The sequence below is a fragment of the Dermacentor silvarum genome, chromosome 10 (assembly GCF_013339745.2).
Source record: "Dermacentor silvarum isolate Dsil-2018 chromosome 10, BIME_Dsil_1.4, whole genome shotgun sequence".
Lineage (NCBI taxonomy): Eukaryota > Metazoa > Arthropoda > Arachnida > Ixodida > Ixodidae > Dermacentor > Dermacentor silvarum.
Genome location: NC_051163.1, coordinates 1,448,518 through 1,474,191, shown reverse-complemented (window position 1 = coordinate 1,474,191; position 25,674 = coordinate 1,448,518). Strand labels below are relative to the sequence as shown.

The following is a 25,674-nucleotide window of genomic DNA, read 5'->3' as shown; positions in this document are numbered from 1 at the left end:
AATTCAAACGCCGTCTTTTTGAGACCTATGCGAGCCCTGATCGCCGAGAACGAGCTGAGCGTGATCTCCAGTCCCGTATTCAAATGCCGAACGAAGGTGTCGCAATGTATGTCGAGGACATGACGCGTCTCTTTCGACGAGCCGACCCCAGCATGTCAGAAGAAAAGAAGGTGCGGTACCTGATGCGCGGAGTGAAAGAGCAGCTGTTCGGTGGTCTCGTACGCAGTCCTCCCAAGACTGTGTCAGAATTTCTTTCCGAGGCCGTCACCATGGAACAGACTCTTCGGCAGCGGGCAACATCATACGAACGCCAAGTGAACGCTGCCTCACCTACGGACTTCTTCGGAGCTCTCGGGGGCCACGTCGATTTCTTCCGAGAGCTCATCCGTTCCGTCATCCGCGAAGAACTCCAGAAACTGTCGGTACCTTCACAGCCGACGCTCAGCTCTTTGTCCAGCGTTGTCCGTGACGAAGTCCAGCATGCGCTAAGAGAACCACCCTTCAACACGGAAGCTCAACCGGTAAGAACTAACAGCCCCCGTATGTCATATTCGCAAGCTTTGCGGCAACCTGCACCACCTTCCTCCCCGTTTCGCACCGCGTCCCCGGCCATACTACCGTCCGACCAAGCGGCCTCGTATTACCACGACAACCGACAGGAGGCCCCAAGAAAATCAGACGTGTGGCGGGCACCTGATCGCCGTCCCCTTTGCTTTCACTGTGGCGAAGCTGGGCATGTCTACCGACAGTGCTCATATCGAGAGCTCGGACTACGCGGATTCCCAACAAACTCGCCGCGACCTAGGTTCGGCCAGCGTCCCCCTGCAATTGAAGAATACGTTGCCCAGCAGCGCGGATCCTCATCAGCTCGACACCAGTCACGCTCCCCTTCGCCGCGGCGGTTTTCTCCGACTCGCCGTACGTATTCGAGCGTGGTGCAGGGTCGGTCGCCCAGCCCGCGCCGGGAAAACTAACCACAGCGGCCTTCGGGGGCGAGGCCGCTCAGTCTGGACGTGCTCAAGGACCCCTGCTGACGCGTACGCGGATCGACGATACATCGACGACGACAGTACCTGCTGATTACGGAAGAAAAATTTCCTTGGACATTCCTGTATTGCTCGACGGTCGTGAATTGACTGCTTTAGTGGACACTGGAGCGGATTATTCAATAATCAGCGAAAACCTGGCCACCCTTCTAAAGAAAGTGACGACGCCTTGGAATCGAACGCCAGTTCGTACAGCTGGCGGGCACATTGTCACACCACTCGGCATGTGCACGGCACGAATAGAGATTCGCGGCTCTACATTTGTTGCCAGCTTGAGCATTCTCCCTCAGTGTTCTCGAGACCTAATCATCGGCATGGACTTTCTCAGGGAGCACGGAGCTATCATCGACATTCGCCAACGCCTCGTCACTTTCTCGACAAAGAGCGCCGCAGCGACGACCAACACCATCCACCCTCGAGCACCTCTTCATGTTACCGACGACGCTGTCACGTTACCACCGCGTGCAAGTGTCGTGGTTCAAGTGGCATGTGACAGGCTCTTACACGGTGAAGCGGTCGCAGAAAGCAATCACTCGCTCCTGCTTTCTCAAGGTTTTTGCGTAGCAAGAAGCCTTATTGTTCTTCATGATGGCCACTCTGACGTTCTTGTCACGAACTTCAGCTACGAACACCGCCACCTTTTCCCCGGTACTGTCATCGCCTACGCCGACCCAATCGCCGATGTCACTGAATGTTTTGTTTCCGAGGCAATTGACACTGCTGAAGCACCTTTACGCAACGTCGACATTAGTCCAACGCTTCCTGAAGACAAAAAACAACCCTTGCGCGAGCTGTTACTCGAGTTTCACTCTTGCTTTGCACGGTCGTCGAAGATACGTCAAACGGCGATTACGAAACACCGTATCATCACCTATGACGACGCGCACCCCATACGACAACAGCCTTATCGTGTCTCCCAAACCGAACGACATGCCATTCAAACGCAGGTGAAGGAAATGCTTCAAGACGGCGTAATACAGCCTTCATGCAGCCCCTGGTCATCGCCAGTCGTGCTTGTTAAAAAGAAAGATGGCACGCTTCGGTTTTGTGTTGACTACCGGAAGCTAAACAACGTCACAAAGAAAGACGTGTACCCGTTGCCTCGTGTCGACGATTCTCTGGACAGGCTGAGGCGTGCAAAGTATTTCTCCTCTATCGATCTGAAAAGTGGCTACTGGCAAATTGAAGTAGATGAGCGGGACCGCGAAAAAACTGCCTTTGTTACTCCGGACGGCCTTTACGAATTTCGAGTACTCCCTTTCGGCCTCTGTTCCGCTCCAGCCACATTCCAGCGAATGATGGATACCGTTCTCGCTGACCTCAAATGGAAAAGCTGCCTCGTCTATCTCGATGATGTCGTTGTCTTTTCGGAATCTTTTGACGAGCACCTTCGACTCCTTCGGAATGTACTCGAAGCCATTCGATCGGCTGACCTTACCCTCAAGCCAGAGAAATGCCATTTTGGTTACGAGGAACTGAAGTTTCTCGGACACGTCGTGAGCGCGGCAGGTGTTCGGCCCGATCCCGAGAAGACTGCTGCCGTAGCTGCTTTTCCAGCTCCAACAGACAAGAAAAGTGTCAGACGATTTTTGGGCTTGTGCGCATATTATCGACGCTTCATTGAACATTTTTCGAAGATTGCAGAGCCGCTATTTCGCCTTACGCGTGACGACGTGCCATTCCTCTGGACTGATGAACAACAGACCGCCTTTGCGGAGCTACAACGTCGATTGTCTTCTCCTCCCGTGCTTGGTCATTTCGATGAGGACGCCGACACAGAAGTACGCACTGACGCCAGCAATATCGGTCTCGGAGCTATCCTGGTGCAAAGGCAAGACGGGACTGAACGAGTTATAGCCTACGCGAGCCGCACTCTGTCACGCGCCGAGTCCAATTATTCCACCACAGAGAAGGAGTGCCTCGCGGTCATTTGGGCTACTACAAAGTTTAGGCCGTATCTCTACGGGCGGCCATTTAAAGTTGTGACTGATCATCACGCTTTATGCTGGTTGGCCAACCTTCGAGACCCTTCTGGACGATTAGCGCGTTGGAGTCTACGACTCCAGGAATTTAACATCACCATCGTATACAAGTCAGGCAGAAAACATGAAGATGCTGACACGCTATCACGAGCACCTGTTGAATCTGAGCATCCTGACGAGGAAGATGACAGCGCCTTCCTGGGAGCCCTCAGCGGGCCGGATCTGCTCGCTAAACAGCGATCGGACACTGAGTTAAGGCCCATCATCTATCACTTAGAAGGCGGCATCGCGTCCATTCCTCGCTCGATTTCGCGACGGTTGTCGTCGTTTTGCCTACGAGAGGGCATCTTATACAAAAGAAACACAGGTGCCGGCGACAAACCACATCTTCTAGTAGTGCCTCAAGCCCTTCGCGACGACATTCTATTAGCCTGCCACGACGAGCCGACATCTGGTCACTTGGGCTACTCAAGGACTCTGGACAGGGTACGAAAGCTGTACTACTGGCCTAGACTGACTGCTTGCGTCAAACGCTACGTGAAAGGATGTCGTGAATGCCAGCGCCGCAAGTCACCCCCCTTCAAGCCTGCAGGCCTTCTACAACCCATCGACCCTCCACGTACGCCGTTTGATCAAGTTGGAATGGACCTTCTAGGCCCTTTTCCCTTGTCTTCCTCCGGCAATAAGTGGATCATTGTCGCAACTGATTACTTGACGCGTTACGCTGAGACGAAGGCACTACCACGCGGGACAGCATCTGAGGTTGCCCAGTTTTTTATGCATCACATTGTGCTTCGGCATGGCGCCCCGTCATTCATCATCACTGACCGAGGAACCGCATTTACGGCGAAGCTCCTGGACGACATCTTCAAGTTGAGTTATACGAGTCATCGAAAGGCCACTGCATACCACCCTCAGACTAACGGCTTGACAGAAAGACTAAACAAAACACTGGCAGACATGATATCTATGTACGTGGATGTGCAACACAAAACGTGGGACGAAATCCTGCCGTACGTAACGTTTGCGTACAACACTGCCACGCAGGAAACTACACGATTCACGCCGTTTCGTCTCGTTTATGGTCGAGATGTCCAAACTATGCTCGACGCCATGATTCCGTATGACGACATCGATGAGCTCGACCAGTTAGCTCCTGACGTCGAGGAGTACATTCAGCGCGCCGAGGAAGCACGTCAACTGGCCCGTGTGCACATAAGACAGCAGCAGTCTACAGATGCAATAAGGTACAATCTCCACCATCGACAAGTTACCTATGAGCCCGGCGACCAAGTTTGGGTTTGGACCCCCATTAGACGGCGAGGCCTCAGCGAGAAACTCCTGAGCAAGTACTTCGGACCGTACACAGTGCTAAGGCGTGTTAGCGACGTGAACTATGAAGTGATTCCTGACGGAGACCTGCCATCGTCCAAGCGCCGCTTACCCCGTGCAGAGATTGTACATGTCGTCCGACTCAAGCCGTATTTTACACGGTGATGTTCACATAGCGTAGTGTTGAACAAACGTTTTGCTGTAGTCGCATCGTCCTCCGAAGAACTCCGAAGCGAATTGTTTTTCCCGACCACAGAACGCATTTTTTGCCTAGTGTGCATGTCCGTATCTGGGCTAGCACGTTTACATTTTTTTTTGTGCGTCTTACCTCATTTGTGTACTTTTCATGTACGTCTTCTGTTTGAGCATCGAGTCGATGCTTCATTGGGAGGGGGAATAATGCCACCTGGTGTTTTGAGCCAGCCAACAATCATCATTGGGTGCCCAGCAAGAACGGAGAAGACGACGAAGTCGAAGATCCCGCGCCAGCTGGAGAACCGTCTTCCTTCGTGTCTGGCATTCTTCGTGTCTGGCTGCTGGTACTGTTGCTTGCGCTTGCCTTAGCGCGTGACAATATGCGTGTGCTGAGAAACACAAACATGTTATGCATGTGTTACTGTCCTTTTTATGTTCGGTAGACAAAGGAACTATACGGAACATATCGAGAACATCGGGCCACCACCGTATAGTGGGGTACTCAGGATAAATTTCGATCACCTGGGTACCTCGTGCGCTCAATGCACGGTATACTGGTGTTATCACATTTTGCCGTTTCAGCTTTTGAATACATGGCGCCTGTTGCCTCTTGGTATTGAACAGTGCAACCTTAAGATTGAGGCGGAGACGATAAACGTGCCGTACGGACAAGAAGAAGAAGATGGGGATGAGGATGTAAACTTTTACTGAGTGATTGTAAGGTTCGCGGCGAGTCTTCTAAGATCGGAGGCTCTTGGTTTTGCAAGAGAGAAAAGGGGGGGGGGGGGGGGGGCGCTCAGTCCAGAACTCCGCCCTGCGTGCCCTGACAATCAAGCTAAGCTGATCGTCCAGGGCCTCGCCAGCCATCAGCGACTCCCACCGTCTCCGCGCTCGGGTGTTGGACGGGGGGTAAGGCAGTAATTGCACGACACGCCCACGTAATGTGAAATAGAGTGGCTTTCTCGGAACACCACGGACAGCGTGAAGGGTATGCTGTGGGGTGGATATTACTGAGGAAGTACTAAGAATATGCTCTTAGGCTCGTTCGAAGTCTGATAGTGAGTCGAATCGTCAACGGCCTCCCCTAACATCACATAAATCAGCAAGAGCGCGACCAAATTGACGCCATGATGCGTCGGGCCTATCAGGTGGCCTTGAAGCTCCTCCCTGGCGCCGTATACGGACAAACCGAAATCTTTACCTTGACTGTCATGAAAAGCGTTTGATTAGTTCCGCTATGTGTTCAAGTTATTAGTGCACATTCTTCTTATATTTAATCACCTAATTTTAGAAACCTTTTTCAGTTTTCGATATCGAAGTGGGAATGCTTGATACAGGTTTGAGCGGGACTTAATGATCTGCCACGCATTTTCTCACTGGCATGGTCATTTTGCCGCTTCTTCTTTCTTACCTCATTTGCATAAACATGCGATTCTTGCCACATTCTCAGTTGAAAGTACGTGCCGTATTTCGAAAGATCACCACAACCATCAGCATATCATCATCATGATAATATGATTGTACTGGAGTAATGTTTACTTTGTGTTTGAGAAAAGTGAAGTGCAGTAAGAGCGCGTTTAATTATATTTTCTCTGAGAACCGAAGCATCACTAAGAGGCTAGAATGATTGGCAATCTGGGAAGGTCGTTCCACTCTACAAATCAGGTGATAAAAATTGTCCTCTAAACTACCGTCCCATATCTTTAACTAGCGTCCCTTGCAAAATCATGGAACATGCCATATACTCTCACATTATGGACTTCTTGGACGCTAACAATTTCTTCCATCCGTACCAGCACGGTTTCCGTAAAGGGTATTCATGCGAAACTCAGCTAGCCATATTCTTCAATGATTTGCATGCTGACTTGGACGCTAACCTTCAGGTTGACCCTATTTTTCTGGATTATGCCAAGACATTTGACAAAGTTCCACATCAACGGTTATTACAAAAACTATCTCGCTTAAACCTACATCATAACGTACTATAGTGGATCAAAGCCTTCTTAACAAATCGCTCTCAATCAGTCATCATAAATAACCAGCCGTCTAAACCTCTTCCTGTAACACCAGGTGTCCCACAAGGCTCCGTTCTCGCCCGTCTTTTGTTTTTGATTTATATTAACGACCTCCCACTGCATGTACATTGTCAAATTCAAATGTTTGCTGACGACTACATTATCTACCGCCGAGTAACTAACACTACTGATCAAGAAACCCTCCAACAGGATCTTAACCACATCCAACAATGGTGTGGAAATTGGCTCACGACTCTTAACCCTAGCAAATGCAAGGTCCTTTCCATTACCCGTCGACACAAGATTAATGAATTTCAGTACAAAATCGCTAAAGACTCCGTAGAATCCGTATCGTCTTTCAAATACTTAGGCATTACATTATCTAAAGACCTAACATGGAACGCACATGTCGCTAACGTGATATCATCAGCAAACAAAACACTGGGATTTATTAAACGTCATCTTCACCTCACCCCACATCACGTAAGATTGCTCGCTTACAAGTCACTCGTTCGACCTAAACTAGAATACGCATCTGCTATATGGAACCCGCATCATGTTAACCTCATAAACGATCTAGAAGCAGTCTAATATCGCGCTACAAGGTTCATCCATTCTTCTTATTCGTATGACGTCAGTGTTTCAGCTTTGAAAACTAAATCTTCGATATCGCCTCTCTCAGTTCGCCGTCGCATAGCCACTCTATTACTGTACCACAAGTTCTATTACTCATCACTTAATCACGCACCTTACATCATGCCAGCATCGTACATTTCTCACCGCATCAGCCACACCCTTCAAGTTTTTCGTCCACGGGCCCGACCTGTTACTTTTTCAGCTTCCTTCTTTCCACGTGCAGCTAAAGATTGCAACGGCCTTCCCCAACATATCGTCGACATCACCTGTGCATCATTATTCGCTGAAAATTTAGATAACCTTTTTTGTACATAAACACATATGGCACAGTCATTCATGTTTTGCTGACCCCACCCCTTATGTAATACCCCCCACGTGGGGTCTTTAAGAAAATGAAATGAAATGAAATGAAAGGAGTGACATTTCACGACGCTAACAAAGAGCAACTAAAGCAACAGTGTTGTATAAAAACATACGAAGCATACGAGTAAAGGAACATGTTAAATTGGGGAATTTAGCTTCCAAACTATACAGTGATTTTTGAGGGTTGCCGTCTGTTGAAGCATCCAGCATAATTTGGACCACCTGGGGTTCCTTTACGTTCATCTAAATTTAAGTACACCGGCGTTTTTGCGTTTCGCCCTCATTTAAATGCGGCCACGGGTAAGCGAAGAATGGGTATAAGGTGTCAATCAGAACCACCAAAGTTAAATGAACTATAGTCGCAGACGGAATTGACAGAAGGCGGTTACAATCAGCGGTGAAAGGCGGTTTGATCAGCGCTTGTCTTTGCTGAAAAAAAGATTCGAAGAGAGAGACAGAGAGTGTGTGCATGTGTGTGTGCGTTTATGTGTAATAACATGCACTGCCAGTGCAATAATGATTACTCAGAATAAAACTAGCGGTGCCATTTTGACTTTCTTCGGGGATTACGATCTCTCCAGACAAGGACGAAGGTCATGCCGGGTTGACTGCCAACAATGATTTATTTCGATAAAACTTTTATAGCTTAACAGTTACACGCACAAAAATATCATTAAGAAGAACGTCAAATTGGCGAGCTGATCAATGCTATGAATTTCCACAATTGTCATCAATTGTGAAAAAGCGTGCCTCTTTAAAAAAAAATCAGAGTGCACCATAGATGTCGTACTGCCGCAGCAGGAACTGAAGCGGGTTAGCGAAATTTCCAGTGTACACATAAGTTGATTTTGATGCCGGCACGGAATTCTCGTCTCACGAAAATTGCGAGACGTTGGTGAACATTTTATGCATTTATGAAAGCATAAACGCATTCTGTAAAGGTATAAAAGTATAAAAGTATTTCAGGCACATGACCATCGTGATCCGGGATTCAAGGTGGATGTTCACCATCTTATATATACTGAACATGATTCTGAAGGATCCCTTTCAAAGCAATACGTTCGGTGCCTGAGATATATCTGTAATGAAATCAAGAAGGTCAAGCCTGCTTCTCTCTTCTTCCTTCGGGCTTTCTTCTAGCGGGGCATATTTCTCGATCCCTTGTTCGGTTCCCGCTGTAGAGTAACGTGTGATGTGCTCCCACACGCGCTCGCATGAGGTGCATCGAATATCGCCCGCATGTGAGTGATCTTCGAGTGCGTTATTAATTTTTGTGACCGCATGCAATGACTACACGGTTGGTAGTTGGGCCAAAATAATGCTACACCTCTACGGTCTATCTTTGGTTCACTGGCACCACCGGTGTGTTAAAAAGAAAACCTCTCCCTGAGAGCTCAACAACGACAAAAGCAGCAACGAAATCAAACGCAGTAACAGTAACAGCGACAGAAATAGGAATAACAACGACTAAGCTGCGTCTGCTACAACAACAAAGCGTCTAGCTATAGGGGGAGCTTTGCCACGAGAAAATATTCACCTCATTGAAGAACATCAGCCCACTTGGAACACGATCACGATTGTTGCATTTTAAGTGGGCTCCGAAGCGACTTCTAAACTGTCTGTTGTTTAGCAAGCTCTTACCTAAGCAATGACATTAAGTTCATGGCTAATGCTAACGAATGGTCTGGTTTGTCAGGTTCGCCAAACGTCAAGGCATTCTGGAGACAGTCCATATAGCGCTAGTCAGAGCTAGCTTCGAAAATACTCAGCCTCCAGAATAGAGCTAGTAAAACTGCAGGACTTCCCAAATCGTCAGGCGCAGGACAACCACGGAATGGCCTACCAACACTCACAGAATTCTCCCTCTCTTTCCTTCACACGCATACACATATAGCGGGGAAGCATTCGAGTAAGAAAAGCGGGAAGGTCGTATAAGTATTGGCACAGAATGGCGACACATGAACTAAATACTAAAAAACAGTGCGCGAAGTGTCAGCGTCCCCGTAGGCACCGCTCCTGTGGGATCTGGCAGTGCCCCCACTAAAGCAGCCCGCTTCGGCCGTCCTCTTCTTGCTCGGCGGGGGCTTCGATAATGGCAAATTTGCCTTTTCAGGGGCCGTGCCTCAACACGTCTGGAGAGAGCGCGAGCCGCTTCGATTAAGATTGCGACAGTATTCAAGCGCGAAGCAAATGAAAGAATTACAGGAGCAAGGAGAAGGGCTTTCTCTTTGCTTAGCAATGACCCCGCCTGGTTGATGCGCACTTTTTCCTTCTTTTCACATTCTACTACTCGTACAAGCAAAGCCACATGAGAGACAGTCGGTCAACTATGACGAACACCGATCGCTGCACTGTCGCTTCGGTTAAAGCATTGTCCGTACGTCCGACTAAAACAACAACAACAACAACAACAACAACAACAACAACAACAACAACAACAACAACAACAACAACAACAACAACAACAACAACAACAACAACAACAACAACAACAACAACAACAACGACGACGACGACGACGACGACGACGACGACAACGACAACGACGACAACGACACCGACAACAACAACAACAACAACAACAACAACAACAAGAATAATAATAATAATAATAATAATAATAATAATAATAATAATAATAATAATAATAATAATAATAATAATAATAACCGCCAGAACTTGTAGAGACAATGAGAAAATATTGAAAAGAAAGCTGAAGAAAGCAGAACAGGCGCCGATTAAGGTGGCCCCCACGCGAGGAGCCTCGTTCCGTCCATGATCTTATCATGCTTTCTTCGTGTTTCGTCACGACCCCACGATATTTCGCCAGACTCTGGACCTGCAAAGAAAGCTATTGCCTATTTCTTTCGCTTAGTGTCCGACGTGGATTACACGATATAAGCGGCACCGTCGAGGGCGTCCAGCAGATACTCTTTCGTCGTCAAATGGGTAGAGTGATGCTCAGAAGAAATAAATCCTATATCTCTAAGAATCTTCGAAATTAATTACGTTTTATGTCGTGTCACTACGTTTAAAGTTCCTTTCTTGGGTTCACATTTACCTTCCAGGTGGGCACAAGTGGAATGAATAGGCCGTGTCACCTTCTCTGAACGCTTGGACTATTTTCATGAAATCTGCTATAAATAGCGAAATACGTTCTTATTAGTTGCAACGACATCTCAGTGCGCTGGCAAAGTTCCAGTTCTTGCCTTTGCTGTTCAAAAGGTACGCAACGCCTCATCTTCAAAGAGATCAGCTTCCAGTTATTCAGCAGAATGTCGTGACTTTAGTTTTAGCAGAGCGTTCACGGTTCGCTCCGCTCAGACCAGCGTATCTCAACGATTTGCACACATCGGCTCAGCGGAACGCTAGCGGTAACGCTAATGCGCGTGCACACAACGCTCTCATCGGCAGCGGAACGAAGAACGCTGCCGACGCTCCGCTACGACGCCATTTGAGCGGAGCGGGTGCGTCTACTGCTCGCTTTGTCGTTTTAACGCGATAGCGTTGAGGGCCCCGTGTCGCAGAAAATCCGACGTCGGCAATCGGCGTGTGATCGCGGGTGGCGGAGAAAATCATCAAACCACATCGACCGCGCAGGCGCTCCACGTGGTGCAAGGTTTTGGTGAACAAAAATTGAATTTCTCCCAGTGAAATCCGCCAGAAAAATGATAAATTACAAGTTTACCAATCGGCGTCGGATTGTAGTTTGAATGTACGAGAAAACATAATTCTGCTACGAGGAAACTCAAATACAAACCCCTTTTCCAGCATTTCTACCAGACCTGCCCGCGTCGGGGCAATAGCAAACAATTATTAAAATAACAAGAAAGGTGTTAGGATAGGATAGGAATAAACTTTACTTGTCCAGCGGTTAAGGCTGTTGGTGCCCGGGGCTAGGCTGCCAGAGGTCCATCGCCGTAGAAAAATCTTTCGAGATCCTCGGCAATGGCCCTGGCCCGCTGGACGGCCCACTCCTGGTCCTCGCTAGGGCCTTCACATTTTAATATAGGACCACTTATATTGCCCCCGGAAAAACGTCTTTCCAGCAATGCATTTCAGTTTAAAAGTGAAGCCGACTTTAAGGGCATCGGTGTAAGCTTGGTCTTTCGAAGTTGGCTTTCCCACGTTCAGTGTTGCAGTGAATGAAGCCTACTTGCCGTATGCGAACGATGCGATGCGAACGGCTCCCGATAACGCTGTCGCGTTCTACTCTTAAAGGCGAACCTTAAGCGTCCTGCAATTTTTACAGCTACGCTGAGAGCGCGTGGCTGGCGTCTCTAAGCGAAATAAGCGAAATCAACGCATTTCTTGCAGCCAGCGGAGTGCGTGAAACGTTAGCGGAGCGGAGCGTAAGCAACGCTATCCTAAAATTCTTTAATGTTGTGATTGCCCGCGACGTAGCGTTACGCAGTTCCACGGCCGGTATATATTTTGCTTCTTTTTTTTTGCCACGTCATTGAGCCAGAGTTTTTTTTTTATGAATTCTGGCGGCGGGATTATAAGTCATGGCGGGGGCGTTCAATATTGTGCCGTTGTATGAGCTTTCACGATTATGTTAGCGCCACGACAAGCACGTCGCCTGGTTGCGTCGAATATCCACTTTACTGTGCAAATTTGTAACCTCATGGGAACATCTTACACGGGGACGTCCCACGTCCAAGAGACGACGCCTACGCACTTATCCTTTCTGCGAAAGCGTCAGCGCCAATCAGCCGAGATTTGTGTTCCCTGAACGCTCGTTAAAGAACAGAAGAGCCACTAAAGCATATTATTATTGCGATAGCAATTATATGGACACTCAAAAGCAGATTTCTGCCGTCGGCGTCGCCGTCGCCGTCGCCGTCGCCGTCGCCGTGAGGTTCCGTATGACGTCATTTGGAGATGAAATCGTCGCCGCGCGCCGAACGCTGTATGTGCGAGTGAAAGGGCGCGAGGGGCGCGTCTTTCACGGGGAGTGAACGCACGGCGGAGAACAAACGCGCGTTCTGCGCCGTGCTCGCTTAAGGGCTGCAGAAGTAGGCGTCTCTTTTCTCCTTTACAATCACCATATATGTAGAGCAAACGCGCCTTCTTCGGACGCGCGAGAGGCCGTGGGGGAGGGGGAGGGAAGGGAGGCGACGTTTAGCTGCGGCACCAAGTGCCTATTTATATCAGAGGCTCCAGCAACAGTCACCAACGCCGCACGCATTTTGAGCTAACGCGGGCAAAACGCCGATGGCGTCGACAACAGTTCTGCGTGTTGTTGCTACCAAAGCCGCTCACCTTACTTCGTATGACATTGCTGTGTTGCTATCGCATTCATTGCTTCGCCCTTAGGGCGAAACTGTGACATTTTTATTTTGCTGTTGCTCGAAGACTTGCATCAAACGCTTCTGAGACGAGCCCAGGTAAGAATAAAAAGTTAAAAACCTAACAGTAATTAAGTCGTTGTTTGCAAGTTGCGAGCAGGGTTACGCTCGGTACCGCGACACAAGTAATATTAATTTAAAGAAAAGCCAATTGGATACATGTTGTGTATTAAGTAAACAAGCTCTGTTGCAAAAGAAAAGAAAAGCCGTATCTCATTACGTTTGAAGGGGAAAATTATCATCCACCCGAATGTAGAACTAAGCTACAAAGAAAACTCATGCAGGTTTCTCAGAAAGTAAGCCTGGCAATTGAGTAAAAAATTGGAAGACGCTTAAGATTTGCTTTTAAGAGTGTAAGAGTCTTGGTTATCGCTGTTCTTTTTTCGCTTTAGAACATGAACCAACTAGCCCAGCAATTCACGCTTTTAAGAGTGGAACGCGATAGTATTAAAATATCCCTGACTGCTTCTCACGCTTCTCGGCAACTTCAGCTTATGTAACCGTAATGTTTACCGGGAAGCGCTGTCGGCGAACGCTATGCACGAAGGCGAGCTTTCTGTTAGGAACGTGGCCGCCTGCATGGGCCGATGCCGGAGGTTGTGCTACGGCCGCTGGATGATAAAGGTTTCAGCCAGCGGCCGTGGTAGTGCACAGCCGCGCAGAAACAAAAGCAAAAAAACAAAAACAAAAAACAAACAAACATAATTTCAGACATGTTATTATTTCGCACTTTTAATATTTCAGTCTCAGAAGGAGGAGGAGGAGGAGGAACAAGAAGAAAGGAAAGGCAGGGAGGTTAACCAGACGCACGTCCGGTTTGCTACCCTACACGGGGGAAGAGGTTTAAATGGATGAAAAGAAAGAAAGGAGAGACAGGGAAGAAAGTACTCTTAAGTATGAACACGTGCGGTTGTCCAACACTTCACAATCGGCCACTAAGGCCAGTCGACTTCATGAACTGTAACAATGCCCGCGTCGCGTTGTAAGCCTGCGACGCGTAGGGCCATGGTCCAAGAATCTTTGTCTCTGAAAACGGTCTGGCTGTCTAATCGGTTTAACACACTCCGAAGTCTGAGAAGCTTTAACATAAAAGGCATGCGCTGTCCCTGTTTTGTTTCATGACATTTGTTTGTGGCCTGTCATTCTTAAATTTCTGAGGAATAACTTTGTCAAGAATGTAAGACAAGGTATGAGCAACTTTAGTGATAGAATGGTGGCGCAATATAACCCGCATATACCGCATGTCATATAGCAAGGCGTGGCATATACATATAGCTAAATATATACAGGATGATTTTCTCTAACGGAAAACGCCGCCGACGCCGGACGCCGACACCGGATTTTCTGCTACACGGGACCCTTAACGCTCTTGGGGTAAAAATTTGCCCTGGTCCGAAATTTGAACCCGGGACCAACGCCAGCGTTGGTCCCGGATTCAATGACAATTTTTATTTCATGACATTTTCTCTCCTTTGCGGTATTAAGCAAAAGTGATTCGCCATATTCAGTGTCCCTGTGCTTCGAGTTGTCGATTAATTCGCACTCGCGCTGTGATCTGCCCGTCTCCTCGTTAGCAACTAGTTACTACGACATCTCAGTGCACCTTATAAGCGCAATGAGGCCTCGTTAGCTCAGATGGTAGAGCAACCGCCTCGGAAAGACGTTGGTCCCGGGTTTGAATCCCGGACCGGGACGAAATTTTGCGCAACCGCGAGGTTTCCTTCTGAGAAACCCGTATGGGTTTTCTTTGTAACTTCGTGCTATATTCGGGTGGATGCCAATTTTCTCTTTCATGACATTTCCTCCACCTTAAGGGATTCCGCAGAACTGATTCGCCTCACAACATTTACATTCAGTAATTCGTTGTGGTCTGAGGGGTTTCATGCTGGGTCTCAAGTTCTGGAAGTGGATTATTGAATCGTCAAAGTTAAAAAAAAATGTCACAGTTTCGCCCTAAGGGCGAAGCAATGAATGCGATAGCAACACAGCAATGTCATACGAAGTAAGGTGAGCGGCTTTGGTAGCAACAACACGCAGAACTGTTGTCGACGCCATCGGCGTTTTGCCCGCGTTAGCTCAAAATGCGTGCGGCGTTGGTGACTGTTGCTGGAGCCTCTGATATAAATAGGCACTTGGTGCCGCAGCTAAACGTCGCCTCCCTTCCCTCCCCCTCCCCCACGGCCTCTCGCGCGTCCGAAGAAGGCGCGTTTGCTCTACATATATGGTGATTGTAAAGGAGAAAAGAGACGCCTACTTCTGCAGCCCTTAAGCGAGCACGGCGCAGAACGCGCGTTTGTTCTCCGCCGTGCGTTCACTCCCCGTGAAAGACGCGCCCCTCGCGCCCTTTCACTCGCACATACAGCGTTCGGCGCGCGGCGACGATTTCATCTCCAAATGACGTCATACGGAACCTCACGGCGACGGCGACGGCGACGGCGACGGCGACGCCGACGGCGACGGCGACGCCGACGGCAGAAATCTGCTTTTGAGTGTCCATATAATTGCTATCGCAATAAAAATGAACGCCGACCAGGAACAGCAGTGACAACGGCAATGACATGAATAATAGATGTTTCGGCTTGCATACGGGCGCCTTGTTCACAATGAAATACCATAAAATCTGTGATGATTATGAGTTTCTTTTATGCCGTGCGTGTAGCGAACTACGGCACATAAGGGAGGCGCCACGTGGAAATATTAGCAATATTGAATGCACTACAGCGATTATAACATTTCTCAATGCAGCTGGCACTTTCAATATGGTTTTGAACAAAAAGTCTTCTTTGGCAACTTACGATCGACTTGGGGTTCATGGGATCTGGATTTCTGCCCACTTTCTTCTCGTAAATTCGACCATTTGAGGCCCTCTAGTGCGCGTAGGAGAACGAAAACAGCGTCACAATGAAGCTTGGAAGGAAAAAGACGCGTCAAGTTAGCCTAGAGCTATGTACGGAGCAGTAATAAAGCGCAATTAGCGCAATGAGGCCAGAACTAAACCCAGATGGCCCATATTGGTCGATCCCAGAGATAGTGCAGTCTAAACAAACCATACGGTGCACTAATGCCTCACGGAATATCTTGTCTTTCTTCGATCTCAACCACTGTTGAATCGTCTTTTGATCCATCCATCGTGTCTTCTACCCCTTTCTGATACCCCTTCTTCGCCGTATAAACACTATCGCAGGCGTGGCATTGCTGGGCAGTTGCCGATGGCGCGACAACACCTGCTGGGCCGCCACCACGGCGCGGTTCGGTCGGGCCACTAACGACACTGACGATGAGGTCAGCGGCGGCAGCAGCTCGTGCCACAACGAGGTGGTGAGCGAATGTGTGCGCAAGCTGGACCTGCTGTCGCGCAACAAGAGCCTCGCGTTCGCCACCACTGAGGCCGAGCTGAAGCGCATATGCGAGTGAGTATATTCCACGACGTGGTCTATTGTGCTAAAATGCGATGGAGTTACTCCGAGGGCGAACAGGAGGGCAAGAGGTGTATTTCCGAGAGTTTAGAATGTCGCCATAGCAAGACGTCGCAGCGGAGGGCGACGAAAGCTCTGTTGCAGTTTTTGAAGACTACAGAATTGGACAAGCGGCTGTAGCCTGAACTGATGTTTACAGTGCTATGGAAGTGCTACTGTGCTGTGCAGTGATTGCATGCGGTGACAATGACAGACTGTGACTGTGCATCTGTGCTTCCTTTCTTTTTTATCTCTTCTTTCTTGTCACTTTACCTCCCCCTCCCCTCTATCCCCAGCGTAGGGTAGCAAACCGGACCTTCCCCTCTGGTTAACCTCCCTGCCTTTCTCCTTTTCTTCTGTCGCTCTCTCTAGTCTGGGCGTTGCCACTGGAATGAATTGAATGGCCTAAGTAGGCCTTCGAGCACACGCGACCGTTATGCATTGCATGGTTCAATGCATTTTGTGACAAGCTGAAGTGACACGTGCAAGATGACTGTCATCATCATCATCATCATCATCATCATCATCATCATCATCATCATCATCAGCCTATATTTATGTCCACTGCAGGACGAAGGCCTCTCCCTGCGATCTCCAATTAACCCTGTCTTGCGCTAGCTGATTCCAATTTGCGCCTGCTAATTTCCCAACTTCATCACCCCACCTAGTTATCTGCCGTTCTGGACTGCGCTTCCCTTCTCTTCGTATCCATTCTGTAGCTCTAATGGTCCATCGGTTATCCATCCTACGCATTACATGGCCTGCCCAGCTCCATTTTTTCCGCTTAATGTCAACTAGAATATCGGTTATCCTCGTTTGTTCTCAGATACACACCGCTGTCTTGACTGTATATCTTATCAGATGACTATATCTTATCAAAGAAAATAGTAAAACAGATGAAGTTCTCATTTTTAACAGCGGAGCTGTTTCAGCAGGCCTAATGTGTTCGCTGAACCCAAAAATGTGGGCCGATTCTGGCAGCAGTGCAGAAAGGGTCCAAGCGCAATGGCACATACACCTGTGAAGTAGCGAAGCTGAGCCTGGATAAGTCTAACTAACAATGGTGGGGACTAATTGCCTATCGATAGGCAATTGATAGTCAATCAATAGCTAGTCGATAATCGATCAATAATCAATAAATTCCCGAAAATGCTGGGGATGACTTGGTAGTGCTTAGCCTAGCCCAAATACGTGGCCAATACCTTACGATAGCCAATCGACAGCCAATCAATATCTAATCGATAATGGATCAATAATCAGTAAATTAGGATAACTTGGTAGTGCTTAGCCTATCCCAAATACGTGGCCAATATCTTGCAATAGACAATTCGATAGCCAATCAATAACTAATCGATAATCAATCAGTAATAAATCAATTCTGGGAAATGCTGGGGATGACTTGGTAGTGCTTAGTCTAGCCCAAAAGCCAGGACTAGCTAGGTGCCCATCATCTCCGCTGTCTCTTTAGCATTGCGCCGCCAGTGCAAGCTACGCAAATATTTTTTTCCGCAAAAACGAACATTGTTTCCGCGCAAGGAAAAATAAATTATACAAAGAACCACTCCTCAAACCATTTCCATGTTACCGCTTTTGCGATCGCACTATTACCAGTGTCGATACTATGACATTATTTTAGCGCTAAGGCCAGTTACTTTTGTGCTTCAATGCATAAAACAGCGTTTTCCTGAAAAAGTTAACTGGAACACCCATGCATTTCGTCGGACACTTTGAAAATTAATATCTCGAAACTGGTTCAGTCCTGAGAATTTGTTCAAAGTGGATACGCCTTGCGAACTCAGTGGCTATAATTCGTAGAAAGATGTGCCGTAAAATAATTAATTAAAAAGTTAATTCGCGTAATTATGTTAAATATTCAATAAGGCGTTTTGATCATCCATTAGGCCATCCATGTCAAAATTAGCTTGGAACTACATAAAACCATTAGCCTCCTTAGAGTGTCGCCGCATTAATGCGAAATCCTGAGATATGGTCAATTCCATACTTCAGAACACTCTATAAGCATCAGTCGTTAATACATTACCTACCATTCACTTTGAACAGATACAAAAATGGCGGTAATTTCAGTAAGAAAGAACTCAGCTGACACTTTGGTCGCTTGTAAATGTATCTGATGTGATTATTATTCTGCCTTTGTGTATGGTTCTGAGTATATAATGTAAATACTGTTTCGTTTTCTTAGCAAATGTTGATCTTGTAAAATTCAGTCTCATGCTATGTTGTATAGCTGGTGTTGGGTTGTTTTGTATAGCTAGTATTATTATTGTAGTGTTGTTTAAAATGCATTTTGTTAAAACTTTTTCCAATCCTGTTAACTCGCCATGACGCAAATATTCTTTGTCTTTCCGTTCATAGCTATTTCGTCTATGAGGAATTCCAGCGACAGCTGGAATTATATGTGAATTATTGTGCATGTGCGCACACTGTTTGCTGTTCTATTGCCTTGCCTGGTCTTTTGGGTCACGTCAAGCTACATATGTAGCTTCTAGTCCAAAATGACCGTCCAGCATGCAAACTGGAGAATAAATTGATTTGATTTGATTTATTTCGTCGGACACATTGAAAATTATTATCTCGAAACTGGTTTAGTCCTGAGAATTCGTTTCAAGTGGATACGCCTAGCGAACTCGGAGGCTATAATTCGTATATTGAAAGATGTGCCGTAAAATAATTAATTAAAAAGTTAATTAGCGTAATTCTGTTAATTCTGCTATTAGGCGTTTTGATTTCTCGTGGAAGTAATGGCCGCCTCATCGAGTAGTTTAGATCAAGGATTGTAATTGTGCTATCTGCCACAGGCAATCTTTAAAAATTTGGTTCAGCTAAAATGAAACACCCTGTATATTTGCATGCTAAATGACATCATAGAACCATATCGTAGAAATCAAGGTAAGTGCATGCGCGCAAGCGGAAAACTAGCAGCAACGGCAATGGGCCGGATTACTGATGTTCCCGTGGGAGAAACAAAGATTTCGGCCTTTTATTGCTTATATACTGCAGCTGATTAAACCTCGAGAAGGTTAGGCTGACAGATACGGTACAATCTGTAAGTAAAAAATGATTTTTTTTTCGTACAGGCCAGGCCTGGTCATGCACACGCGGGCCCTAGCTAAGCTTAGTAATGAATGCCCGGGCCCGGCCTGGGCCCGGGCTCAGTAACACGGGCCCTGGCCGGGCCCGGGCTGGTCTCGGTCATGTACGCCCGGGCCCGGGCCGGGCTCGGGCTTTGTATTACGGGCCCGTGCTGGACTCGGGCCTCGTAAAGCGGGCCCGGGCCGGGCTCGGGCAGAAAAATCAGGCCCGTGCAGTGCTCTACAAGTCAGTCAATTTGTTCTGGTTTTGTCAGAATTACAGCAGGTCATGAATCTCAGGCCGCAGTGCAAGCGCAGAGCCGTCTTCGGGACATCTCAAACTGCGCTGCGATTTCGAGCATGTGACGCGAGCCACACAAATTAAGATGCGGGGCAGGAAAGAGATTTCTGGATTGTTGTATAATTCCTGAAAATATGCAGTGAAAGACAATGTTACGCGCCACTGAAGGCAACACAATAATCCTTCTGAGTGCACAATGTGCACTAACACTCGACAGCTGTCCAGCAAGCCGCAGGGCCCTAGTATTTCTCAGCACATATTCTGCCCGAAAGATAAGCAAGAAAACGCCCAAAGTTCGTTTTCATTACCATTATTCCCCTGTGTAATGATCTTATCTTTGGGTATAACCCTATGTCTGAATAAGCTACAAGGAAGGAGCCGATTTCGAACAGTAATAGTGCATGTAAAAAAAATATCACTTTAGTTGGTTGGCCATCAGCCATGCATGTCACGGCATGCGCTGGTTCTCGTCATACCACAGAAGCTAAGTATAACAGTGTGTCTGATAAGTACTTGGCAGGAAGACCACGTGATAACGCCGAGTGTTGGTGGCTGCCATTCTGCTTTGGAATAGTTTGGGCGTTCGCCTATAGCGGGACATATTGGGGTGTCCGTGACTGGAGCTGTGACCTTCACGTAAGGACACTAAAGAGAAGCAATAAATCTGTTCACAGTGATAATGCTTCATGACTATATTTTCGTGATTTCGCAGTAATACGAGTAAGTATATTACCTTGGAAGAGAAAATGAAGGTCACAGTTAATTTTGTTCTAATTTTGAGCCGAAACTGCAGCTTCGGTACGTCACTGTGACGTAACAGATTTCAATGTATATCTTCGTACTTGGGAACTGTAGCTCGGTAAACGTTCTTGAAAGTTTCTAAATTCAATCTCTTCGACTTTTAAAATACGATCTCTTCGATCTTAACGGATAATCAATTCAACTAGACTCGAACAGACGCCGTCAAAATACATGACGTCACGGCAAGCTGGTGGGGGAATTTCACGGCGGCATCGCCACCATATTTCAATGTTTGGGTCCTTTCTTGTTTACTAAGCCTCTTTTATTCCTGGAGAGAGTGGTCGCTCTAGTATTGTAGAAGGTAATATAGTATGTAATAAAGCTGTAAAATGTTTTTTTTCTTTTGTGTCCCTTCAAGAAGAACAGTGTTTCTTGTCTGTTGTTAACGATTAATATTACCAGGATGGTGATTCTTCCAGCTCGTATAAGTTCCATGATTTGGGCAACAAGTCGTAAATAATTACAAGGGATTTAGGCCACCTCCGATGCAATTTTTCTGCTTGTCTCGTTTACTTGCATCGAGCCCCACGTGCAATGACTTCTATTGAAAGCATGAAAAATGAACTCTTGCATTGTGTTGACGCTGCAGTCACCTTACCGACGCCATGGAATGCGTGAACGGCTTCACGCGGCGCTGTTTCAACCAGCGACAGCGCGAGATCTACAGGCGGCTCACCAGCGGGGCGGCTCAACTAATTGAAGATTTCTGTCAGGAAGGGTCCAGATTTAGGATGAGTGAGTGTGGTTTTCCTTTTTGACCGTAACGAGGCACTTGATGTTCAACGCATTCAGGAAGCTAGATGAACGTCCCCTGTGTGAACAGAAAGTACTAGAACACCGTCCCTACCGATCATCGGCTCAGAAGGCAATGAAGGCAGTTTCGTGCTTTCTGAGAACGTCTGATTTGTACGAGCGCCTTTAACTCTTTAGTACTGTGCGTGCACCCCCTCTCTCTCTTTCCCTTCTTTCTCTTCCCCTTCTCCCTTCCTCTAGCGTAGGGTATAGCCAACCGGACTCTTGACTGGTTAACATCCATGCCTTCCTTATGTCCCCTTTCTCTCGTTCGCACTGTTTTGATATCCCGCTTTTACCGAAAGGCATTGGAGTAAGAGAGAACTCGTAGGATTAGAAGGAGAGGGCTAAGGATTGTGACGAAGGTATATGTTACAGGAAAGGCATAAAATTGGCACTTTGATACGTCGCAGGAAAAAGATAAAGCATTACTTCGGGGAGGAGAACCATTATGAGTCTGCCATTGTGTTTGAGAGAAATTGCATTAAATTTACTCTAGCTGAAAGGATCACGTGTTCGCATCGTGGAAGCTTTGACAGAGATGAACATAAATACCACTCACTTTTTTTTGCCGAGCACAATTATTGCATAGTTTCTATGACGGTAGCGATACGTTTTTTTGTTAGTTTTATGCTAATGCAGTCACCACGGAAAGAGGGTGGGGGACTCGCTCAGGCCACCGCAGCGTTGTTCTTTATAGAGGCCGTGACGTCAGCAATGCTACGAGCTGCACCTTCTGAACGTCCTTTTTCAATGAGTCATACTCTTTGTCTGCATACTGTGTGCTATTTATGAAGTGTTATTTGAAGGAAATTTTTAAATCACAATTGACGCTGGACACATCTTATATATCTTAGCTAGTAGCACACAGTTGCAAGAAAGTCCTCACTATCTAACTCATGTACAGCCGGTAAATATTAATTTCCTGGCGCGGCGGCTCAATTAAGACTCTCTGGCCGGCTGCTGAGGTCGCAGGTTCAAGTGCCTTCTGCGGTGGTTGCATTTCGATGGGGGTGGAATGCAAAAGCGTTCGCGTACCACGCCTTATATTGAAAGTAAAGACCCCCAGTTTGTCGAAATTGATCCGAAGCATCCTACTACGGCTTGCCTCGTTGCCCATGAGTTGCATCGGGTATTATATCGTACAATAAAATCAAATGTTGTCGACTTCCAACGCTCACAACAAATTTGCATTGTTTGCAACCCTGTTTTTCATTGGTCTCACGAAAAGCTATATACGTAGAATTTGACATCTGGTATAATAAACCATTAAAAATTAAATTACGCGGTTTTACGTGCCAAAACCATAATCTGATTATGAGGCAAGCCGCAGTGGGGGGCTCTGAAAATTTGGACCACCTGAGGTTCTTTAACGTGCACGTAAATCTTAGTACACGGATGTTTTCGCATTTCGCTCCCATCGAAAATGCGGCCGCCGTGGCCGGGATTCGATCCCGCGACCTCGTGCTCAGCAGCTCAACACCATAGCCACTGAGCAGCCACGGCGGGTTATAATAAACCATGTTCAGCTAGCACAGGCGGCATGTTAACCGCCATGGATCATAAGATGTTCGAAGGAAGGAAGGAAAGAGTGGAGAAGGAAAGGCAGGGAGGTTAACCAGTTCAGCACAACCGGTTTGCTACCCTACACATGGAAGCGGGATGAGAGGGAATGAAAGATGGGGCGGAGAGAGAGAGAGAGAGAGAGCACACAGCACAGCACACACAAGAGAGACCACTATGCTTTATCGCTTATGGCTAGGGGTGGCATTCACTAAATCTTATTCATTTCTGATTGAAATGGCCGACAATGCTTTTTGCAATGCCTGCCTGCCTTTGCGAGGAGACGATAGAACACATTCTATGCGACTGTCCTGGATATAATGTTCAGAGACAGTCCCTTGACAACAGACCAATGTCAGTTGAAGTGATTCTCACATGTTGTCGACAGAAGACGCGGCTTACAAAAGAAACGGGCTTGCACAAGCGGCTGTGATAGTGATGTCACTTACCACGCAAGAGTGACGGACTGTGACTGACGATGAACATGTTCGATATGTCGCAGCAGGCCAACTTGCCCGCAGTCACACTGAACGTATAACGGCATGGTGGAGCTGTAGTTTCCTGCAGTAATCTGCCCATATGACACTTAGGCTTTAATAGGTCCTTACATACCGAAAGCAGGTCAGCGCCATCGATCACATTAAGAGAGACGTGTCTAGTCCGGTCATGAATTCTTTGTCCTCGAAACTCTTGTGACTTGTAGTACATAATGATATACGCCACAATATAACAATAAGCAATTTGAAAATGTTGTGAGCATGTTGGTGAAACTTTTACCATCGGTGCCTACAGCAACACAGACACTAGCCATACACTATAAAAAAAACATCCCTCCAACCTACGGTTCTCTAGAAAGACCGTCACGTGTTTCCCATAAAGGCTGACGCTGAATACTGAACCTAGATAGCTAAACAGATTTTAGTCGTAAATAGGAACAATTTTTCATTTACTAGCCTCATCTCCACCACTATGATCTCAACCGCTGCTCTCGAAACCCACCTAGCCCGTACATGGGTGGTTGCGATGCGAATAACACTTTTGATTTTGATTTCTGGTGCAGCGTACCTGAAGCATTCGAAGTGCTACAAGCAGTTACAGGACGACTACAATTACTGCGCAGCGGTCTACATGGCACAGCGAGCCGAGCTTCAAGGGCAGATGCTAAGCACACAAGAGAAGATACGACTTTCTTGCTGGTAAGATTGTGTCGGTAATGTTCACTCTAGAGCTCACTTGCTTGAACCTCTAGACTATCTAGAATTCAAACTAGTGATTAGTCTGAGCTCGGTTTTTGCCTCTCTCGCCTTGCTGGTACTAAAGTAATAAAGTCCGAGTAAAGGATCACGTCGAGGCGCTCAGACATGTACGGGGTCATTTATTTTTCCAGGGACACTTCATTACCATTCAATACAATAAAGCATAAACATTCATTGATAAGTGAAATCGTTAACTGTAAAATGAAACTAATATTTCACAGTTAACGATTACACTTATCTACTGTGATCGAACAAGCAATGTGGCTGGTGCCAACGTTCTGACAAGGGGACTTGTCTTGCGCAAGTCCCCTTGTCAGAGCGATAGCTCCAGCCACATTTCTTCTATGTTGCACCACTGCTCATACCTCGGAGCCTCCATCTTCCTGTAGACACCTGTCTTGAACAATTACGCTGGTTGTATTCACTTCAACCTTGAAGCTGCTATTAGAGCATGAATAATTATGAGGCGACCTTGTGGGCATCCAGTGTCGACTAAGTTATAAGACTTCTAGTGGTTTTCAACAACTGAATGAAGCCTGAGGCCACGCATTTTCAAGTTTTGGGCGCACTTTTAACATTTCGCAACAATTGTTTTCGTGAATGTCCGTTATCCTCCTGACCCTCTTCATTTCACCTTTGCTCGTGCAGCCAGATGGACGGCTACAAAAACTGTGCCAAGACGGCTGTGCTCCGACGTTGCGACGTGGAAGCGGCCGAGCTCGCTGAAGACATTATCGTCAGGCTGGTGGCTACCTTGTGTCGACGCACTGCGCCGGGTACCGAATCGACGAGCCTACTTGCAGTAGTTGTTCGGCAAGGGTCGCCCTTACATTGAGGGCTACTTTGGCTGTTTTCGCATGCTACTTTATATTTCCAGACGACAATAGACATAGCCTCAATTAAGGCACTCTGTGGCTAGAGGAAACGAAGTTTTGCGGCTGGTGCGCAGAGGTGGGGCAGTCATCAAGAAGAAAAGAGAGTTCAGCTGTGGCCATCGCATCTGCGACGCTCAAGGTTCTGTGAGCTGCAGGATTTTCTTCTTCAGAAGACAGTTGCCATCTTATTCTGCTATATAGCTGCGAGAAAACGGGAAACCTGTAACCCCGACCGGTACCCTGACCACTGTCAGTGGTCGGATGTACCGAATCGGAAGCTGTGACCAAGAAGTGTTCGAGAAATGTAGTCATCGCGTTGTCGACGAATATGGCTTCGCTGACGTGCACCAGACGTCAACAGCTCTCTTCGTGCTCAGTGCAGACAGAGGACGCAAAGTGTGGCTATTATAGCGGTAGGTGTTGAACCTACAGCTGCGAGCAGGAGACATTCACGACGTTTGCAGTGCACTTCACTTGGACTTGGTCAATGACAGATTTAACCTTGCAACACAAGGCACGAAGGGATCGCAATGGTAGAACATTGACTTGCTGACTCATTGCTTGTTTGGCCAGGGCTCGGTACTTGTGACTTCTTCTGGGTCCAGTGTCCACTCTGTTAAAT

General features: G+C 47.2%; 1 pseudogene; it reads left to right on the top strand.

Moving 5' to 3' along the window:
• Positions 1-25,200, top strand: part of LOC119466564 (uncharacterized) — a 34,817-nt pseudogene extending 9,617 nt beyond the window's left edge.
• The last annotated feature ends 474 nt before the right edge of the window (positions 25,201-25,674 follow it).